This window comes from Oncorhynchus tshawytscha, linkage group LG10 (assembly GCF_018296145.1).
Source record: "Oncorhynchus tshawytscha isolate Ot180627B linkage group LG10, Otsh_v2.0, whole genome shotgun sequence".
NCBI lineage: Eukaryota > Metazoa > Chordata > Actinopteri > Salmoniformes > Salmonidae > Oncorhynchus > Oncorhynchus tshawytscha.
The window spans coordinates 54,528,845-54,537,419 of record NC_056438.1 but is presented as its reverse complement, the minus strand read 5'-3'; positions in this window follow the sequence as shown (position 1 = coordinate 54,537,419).

Sequence of the window (8,575 nt, the reverse complement as noted above, 5' to 3'; positions counted from 1 at the left end):
GGTCACGCCATACCCGTGGTTATCATGAATGTGGTTGTTGGTGAGCTTCAGTTGGGGCTGAGGGAGAAGCTGAATAGAAAGAACATTTCATGTTACTGATCAATCCTTGGTTTTCTACTTGAGTCGGCATGAGTGAGGTTGTACACTATTTTCACTGAGGTGAAGCTTACAGCGTACACCTATTTAAATTAGGTCTGCTTTACTATGCCACATTTATTACACTTACTACAACACTATCACAGATTATCATGCTGCTGACAATCTAGGGTTCCTCCTAGCTTTAGTTGATTCATTTCCCCAGAATCACCACTTTCCCAAGAGAGTAAGCGGCGAAGGGAGAGGTTTTACTACACCCAAAATCTGTCCACAAAAACAGACCCACGAAGTGAGGATTTTTTTGTATGGAGGTCAATGAGTGTTAAACTGTAATTGCCTATTTGCTAAGTAAGGCTTACTTGATCCATAATGGTTAGGTTGTTACGAATGCACTGATAAAAGTGGACGCACATGGCATTTTGACAACTTTGAAAAAGAACAACTATAGGCGTTGTGCATGTTGTCATAGCGACATCATGTATATAACCCGTTTTAGCATGGACATTGTCAGCGAGGACTTCCATAATTTAAAAGTAGTAAACTGAGTCGGGATTCCTATGAGTTGGGAGCAATCAGCCAATGAAGAAAATTGACAGCTTCAAAATGGAGATAGCATGGGCAGCGCCATTGAGGCTATCAACGATTGCTATAATGGCAAAGATACAAAGATGAGACAAAGATGAGTCCTCTATCCATCTCTATGGCTTGTTGTTCATATGGATATCTGCCCTCTCATTGACTAGAAGAGTCTCACCTGAGGACATATTTCAATTGTTAGAGTGGCACTTGACTTTCTGGTCAATATAATAGACAATCTTTGCTTCCCCTTAAAGCTGCAATATGTAAACTTTTTGGGCGACTTGACCAAATTCTCATAGAATTGTGAGTTATAGATCCGACACTTATTGAAAGCATGTCTAAGAAGCTGAAGAGCTGTTCTGTGTGCGCTATTTAAGTGTTTTCTGTTCTTAAGTTTTGTTTTTGCGTCTTTTACTTTCGGTTTTTGTACACCAGCTTCAAACAGCTGGAAATACAATATTTTGGTTACTGGAAGGATATTTCACAGCAGTTTAGATGGTACAATGATTCTCTACACCATACATTGCTTGTTTTGTCACAAACTGAAATTAGGTAAACTATTTGAATTTTAGCAACCCGGAAATGGCAGATTGATTTCTGCATATTGCACCTTTAATGTTCCATACTACGAAACCTTTTCTTGCCCAGGGACCCCCATCATATGTTAGCAAAAGGGGGGCGGTTAAGGCCAGAGTTAAGTATGTTTAAATGGAATGTACAGTGCGTTCGGAAAGTATTCAGACCTTGACTTTTTCCACATTTTGTTACATTACAGCCTTATTCTAAAATTGATTAAATAAAACAATTCTCATCACTATACACACACAATACCCCATAATGACAAAGCGATAACAGGTTTTTATAAATGTTACTTATTTAGATAAGTATTCAGACCCTTTGCTATGAGACTCAAAATTGAGCTCAGGTGCATCCTGTTTCCATTGATCATCCTTGATGTTTCCACAACTTGATTGGAGTCCACCTATGGTAAATTCAATTGATTGGACATGATTTGGAAAGGCACACACCTGTCTATATAAGGTCCCACAGTTGACAGTGCATGTCAGAGCAAAAACCAGGCCATGAGGTAAAAGAAATCGTCCGTAGAGCTCGAGACAGGATTGGGTCGAGGCACTGAAGGTCCCCAAAAACGCAGTGGCCTCCATTGTTAAATGGAAGGAGTTTGGAACCACCAAGACTTTTCTTAGAGCTGGCCACCCAGCCAAACTGAGCAATCAGGGGAGAAGGGCCTTGTTAAAGGAGGTGACCAAGAACCCTATGATAACTGACAGAACTCCAGAGTTCCTCTGTGGGGATGGTTGTCCTTCTGGAAGGTTCTCCCATCTCTGCAGCACTCCACCAATCAGGCCTTTATGGTAGAGTGGCCAGACAGAAGCCACTCTTCAGTAAAAGGCACATGACAGCCCTCTTGGAGTTTGCCAAAAGGCACCTAAAGGACTCTCAGACCATGAGAAACAACAATATCTGGTCTGATGGAACCAAGATTGAACTCTTTTTGGCCTGAATGCCAAGCGTCATGTCTGGAGGAAAGCTGGCACCACCCCTACGGTGAAGCATGGTGGTGGCAGCAGCATCATGCTGGGGGTATGTTTTTCAAGCAGCAGGGACTGGGAGACTAGCCAGGATTGAGAGAATGATGAACGGTGCAAGGTACAGAGAGATCCTTGATGAAAATCTCCTCCAGAGCGCTCAGGATCTCAGATGGGGGCGAAGGTTCACCTTCCAACAGGACAACAACCCTAAGCACACAGCCAAGACAACGCAGGAGAGGCTTTGGGACAAGTCTCAGAATGTCCTTGAGTGACTCAGCCAGAGCACGGATATGAAACCGATCAAACATCTCTGGAGAGACCTGAAAATGGTTATGCAGCAATGCTGCTTGAGAGGATCTTTAGAGAAGAATGGGAGAAACTCCCAAATACAGGTGGCTAAGCTTGTAGTGTCATAACCAAGAAAGCTTGAGGCTGTAATCACTGCCAAAAAGTGCTTCAACAAAGTGCTGAGTAAAGGGTCTGAATACTTATGTAAATGTGATAGTTCATTTTATTTCCTTTGTCATTATGTGGTATTGTGTGTAGATTGACGAGGGAAAAATACAAATGATTCAATTTTAGAATAAGGCTGTAACGTAAGAAAATGTGGAAAAAGTCAAGGGGTCTGACTAATTTCGAAATACACTGTATATAATACTGTCCGCGTTCTTGAATTTGTTCTGGATTTGGGGACTGTGAAAAGACCCCTGGTGGCATGTCTGGTGGGGTAAGTGACTATGCAAAGAATTTGGGATTTTCAACGCGTTCATATGCAGTCAGTCTCTCTGCAACTCTTAGCCAGAGAGACTGGCATGCATAGTATTTATATTAGCCCACTGATTACAATTGAAGAGCAAGACGTGCCACTCTATTCTGGGACAGTTGCAGCTTAACTAGGTCATTCCTTGCAGCACTCGACCACACAACTGGACAATAATCAAAATAAGAAAACTAGAGCTTGCAGGACTTTTTGGAGTGTGGTGTCAAAAAAGCAGAGACCTCTCCCCATCTTTACAACCAATGAATCTACATGTTTTGACCATGACAGTTTACAGACTAAGGTAACACCAAGTAATTTAGTCTCCTCAACTTGTTCAACAGCCACACCATTCATTACCTGATTCAGATGGGGGTCTAGAACTTAGGGAATGATTTGTACCAAATACAATGCTCCTAGTTTTAGAAATGTTCAGGATGAGTTTATTACTGGCCACCCCTTCCAAAATAGACTGCAACTCTTTGTTAATGGTTTCAGTGACTTCATTTGTTGTGGTTTCTGATGTGTATATGGTTGAATCAGCAGCATACATGGACACACATGCATTGTTTAATGCCAGTGGCAGGTCATTGATAAAAATAGAAAAGAGTAGAGGGCCTAGATAGCTGCCCTGTGGTACACCGCACTTTACATGTTTGACATTAGAGAAGCTTCCACTAAAGAAAACCATCTGAGTTCTAATAGATTTGAATCCACAATATGGCAGAGGTTGAAAAGCCATAACACATAACTTATGGTCAATAATATTAACGGCTGCACTGAAATCTAACAGTACAGCTCCCGCAATCTTCTTATTATCAATTTCTTTCAACCAATCAGTCATTTGTGTCAGTAAAGTACGTTTGGAGAGCGCTTCTCTATAAGCATGCTCAAAGTTGTTCATTTGCTTACAGAATTGCTTTGGCTTCCCTCCAGGCCTGAGGACAAAGAGTTATCTCAAGGCTCAGATTAAAGATATGAATGGCTATAGAGTCAGCTACCATCAGTAGCTTTCCATCTAAGTTGTCAATGCCAGGAGGTTTGTCATTATTGATCGATAACAATTTTCCCACACTAACTTGACAAAATTCAATATGTTCAATGCTTTTCTTTATGCATGAGTACGATGGCTTACTGTTCGTTGTTGGCATTTCCTGCCTAAGTGTGCCCGCTTTCCCAATTAAGTCATCATTAAAACAATTGGCAACATCAAATGGTTGTGATGAAAATGCCATCTGATTCAATGAAATATGAAGTTGAATGTCTTTCTGCCCATAATTTAATTTAAAGTACTGCAAAGTTTTTTTTCCCATCATTCATCTTGGCTTCATAATGCATTCTCTTATTTTTGTTGAGTTTAGTCACAAAATATACAGTGGCAAGAAAAAGTATGTGAACCCTTTGGAATTATCTGGATTTATGCATAAATTGGTCATCAAATTTGATCTGATCTTCATCTAAATCACAACAACAGACAAACACAGTCTGCTAAAACTAATAACACACAAATTATTGTATTTTTCTTGTCTATATTGAATACATCATTTAAACATTCCCAGTGTAGGTTGGAAAATATATGTGAACCCCTAGTCTAATGACTTCTCCAAAAGCTAATTGGAGTCAGGACTCAGCTAACCTGGAGTCCAATCAATGAGACGAGATTGGAGATGTTGGTTAGAGCTGCCCTGCCCAATAAAAAACACTCACAAAATGTGTGTTTGCTATTCACAAGAAGCATTGCCTAATGTGAACCATGCCTCGAACAAAAGAGATCTCAGAAGACCCAAGATAAAGAATTGTTGACTTGCATAAAGCTGGAAAAGGTTACAAAAGTATCTCTAAAAGCCTTGATGTTCATCAGTCCACAGTAAGACAAATTGTCTATAAATGGAGAAAGTTCAGCACTGTTGCTACTCTCCCTAGGAGTGGCCGTCCTGCAAAGATGACTGTAAGATCACAGTGAAGAATGCTTAATGAGGTTAAGACGAATCTTAGTGTCAGCTAAAGACAAAGAAATCTCTGGAACATGCTAACATCTCTGTTGACGAGTCTATGATACATAAAACATTAAACAAGAATGGTGTTCATGGGAAGACACCACGGAAGAAGCCACTGCTGTCCAAGAAAACCATTGTTGCATGTCTGAAGTTTGCAAAAGAGCTTCTGGATGTTACACAGTAAAGTTGAGTTGTTTGGAAGGAATACACAACAATATTTGTGGAGAAAAAAAATGGCACAGCACACCAACATTAAAAACCTCATCCCAAATGTAAAGTAAAGGGAGCATCATGGTTTGAGCTGCTTTGCTGCCTCAGGGCCTGGACAGCTTGCTATCATTGACAAAAAAAATGAATTCTTAAGTTTATCAAGACATTTTGCAGGAGAATGTAAAGCTATCTGTCTGCCAATTGAAGCTCAACAGAAGTTGGGTGATGCAACAGGACAACGACCCAAAACACAGAAGTAAATCAACCACAGAATGGCTTCAACAGAAGAAAATATGCCTTCTGGAGTAGCCCAGTCCTGACCTCAACCCGATTTGAGATGCTGTGGCATGACCTCGAGAGCGGTTCACACCAGACATCCCAAGAATATTGCTCAACTGAAACAGTTTTGTCACATCCAAAATTCCTCCTGACCATTACGCAGGTCTGATCCACAACTTCAGAAAACGTTTCATTGAGGTTATTGCTGCCAAAGGGTCAACCAGTTTTTAAAACCAAGGGTTCACATACTTTTTCCACTCTGTCCTGTGAATGTTTACACAGTGTGTTCAATAAAGACGTGAAAACATATAATTGTTGGTGTGTTATTAGTTTAAGCAGACTGTGTTTGTCTATTGTTGTGACTTAGATGAAGATCAGATAAAAATGTACGACCAATTTATGCAGATGTCCCGGTAATTCCAAAGGGTTCACATAATTCTTCTTGCCACTATCAATTTGCAGTAAGTCAGCCAGTCAGATGTGCAGCCATACGTATTAGCCACTCCTTCTGCCTGATCTCTTTCAACCAATTTGTCATCAATCCATGGAGTTCTAACAGTCAGTTTCTTAACAGGTACACGTTAATAATCGAAAGAAGCAATTTAATAAATGAATCAAGTGCAGCGTCTACATGCTCGTTATTAATCACATTAGACCAACAAATATTTTTTAGAATCATCCACAGCTAAATCTTTTGTAAGATGTCAAATACTATTTTAAGCCCAGCTTTTGGAACTGGCTTTCCTGGATATAGCCACTATATTGTGTTCACTGCATCCAATGTGTACAGATACAGCTTTAGAACAAAGTTCTACATTAGTAAAAATGTGATAGATACACGTGGATGATCTTGTTCCTGTAGTGTTTGTAAGGGTTGGAGAAATAATAAAGGAAAACATACATACGGAAAGTATTCAGACCCCTTGACTTTTTCCACATTGTTACATCCTTATTCTGAAATGGATTAAATGGTATTCATTCCTCATCAATCTACACACAAGACCCCATAATGACAAAGCAAAAACAGGTTTGGAATTTTTTGCAAATGTATTAAAAAAAACAAAAATAACTGAAAGATATGTATATACACATGCACAAATATATATGGGGGATTGGAAATGACGCAGACAATTACATTGATGGAAGCCATGACTTTCTGCAATATTAAAGCTGATCTACCCCCTAAATGTATTTATTTAAAAACCCTGTTGAATGAAAACTCCACAAGAAATTATTTTGGGAAAGGGTGATACCTAGTGATACCTGAATGCATTTAACCGAAATGTGTCTTCCGCATTTAACCCAACCCTTCTGAATCAGAGAGGTGCGGGGGGAGTAGTTATTCTGGGGCTCCCAAATGGCACAGCGGTCTAAGGCTAATACCAAATACGGACAACTGCGCAGGAAGGGCCTACATTCCTAAGTCTGAATTGGCCCAAAGTTGAATGGTAAGGAGAAGAAAAATGAATATATTTGGTAGATAGTTTATTATTCTGACCTCCCCACAATATAATTAGAAGAGGAAGTATAATAGCAGCTGGTTAAACAAAGATTATAAAAAATGTATTAACTCAAGAAAGCGGTGCTTTTTCAAAGCCTATGGCCACGTTCCTCTGCCCAGATGTTGCTGATGCTTGGCAGATCATACAATGGGTATTTGTATAGATATTTTACGTATTAGCTAACCACATTTGTTGTAGTAATCTGGTGCCTGTGGGACAGTCGATGACGTGGCAGTCAACCATTGGTTGATGCATGCAACATCTGAGCAGGGGAACACGACCATTGTCAGATACTCCCGTGTCACAGTCCTTCCAGATGTTCTCTGTCCTTTTCTGCATTTGTAGATCCTCAGATAGAAGGATCCATGTCTCCTAAAGACATTTAAAGCAATATCTTGGTATTAAATCAACACTATGGCTCATTGTTAGAACTGTTGACAAAAAAAGATAAATTGAGCAGTAACACTATTTATTTATTTTTTTACACTATATCAGCATTAGTAGTTGGATGTTGAGAAATGCTAGGAGCAAAGACCATATTTTACCTGAGTTGCAGGTCTTCCCAGAACTTCAGATGCTCACACAGCATTAACATTTCGTAGTACTTTTTCCAGCATTCCACAGCCTCCCCAGGTAAGGCCTCCCCACGGATGTTGGTCTGGAACTTTGTCAAATTCAGTCCTTTGCTTCAGTACTCGCTCAGTGATCGGACCAGGAATGGTTCCATCCGGAATGTCATAATAACTGCAAACAAATACACAGCATAGTCGAGGTGAAAGTCCTTCATTCTCTACACAACAGTAACATCATAACTAATCTTTGTGGCTTGTTTTTGGTTGGCTCTGCTGGAATGCGGAGGGTATGCTTACAGCTCTACGCGTTTCTCAATGAACCCTGCATACTCATCACATTCCTCCTCTTCATCCCAGTCTCCAGAGAAAATCTGGAATAAATTGGGTTTATCAGATTTGATTTACACTGATTTGGAGGGATTCCCTTATTTTATTCCCCTTGCATGTTCTAGATACTCTGCAATGTTGTCTATATCAGCTCCCAGCTCTTGTATGGGGTAGACATCTAAGATTGGCACAGAGTATTTCTGTTCCTTCAACACATCTTCAACCAACCCTCTTGGTAGGTTGGCAATGTTTGATGAATTATGGTTCTGCCACAGAAACGGTCACTCGAAGAGGGAGGGTTTTTACTTCGCATGGTGTACAGTTGACCTAGACAGGCGAAATTAAGGTTTAGGTAAAGGGTCCGATACTTTTCCAACTCCCTAAGGTACTGAGATCATACACCTGTGTGCTTAGGGCATGTTCGTGGTATTCCAGACAGATTGGGCTACTTTGAAAACGATGTCGTTGTTGCAGGTTATTGGGCTATTTCTAAGCAGTGTGTGTGTTGAGAGAGAACAGCACGCGCCCACGCTGTGACAACTTTTTACCAGTTGTAAGTAGGCTATTTAGATTATGGAGACACCTATTTCCAAACCATTTTCCATAAAACAGTAATACGCCAGAACTGATGCACATCAATAAATAATGGAGACAAAGCACTGGAAAATGTCTTTGTTGCGCACCAGAGCGCATTACATAAATT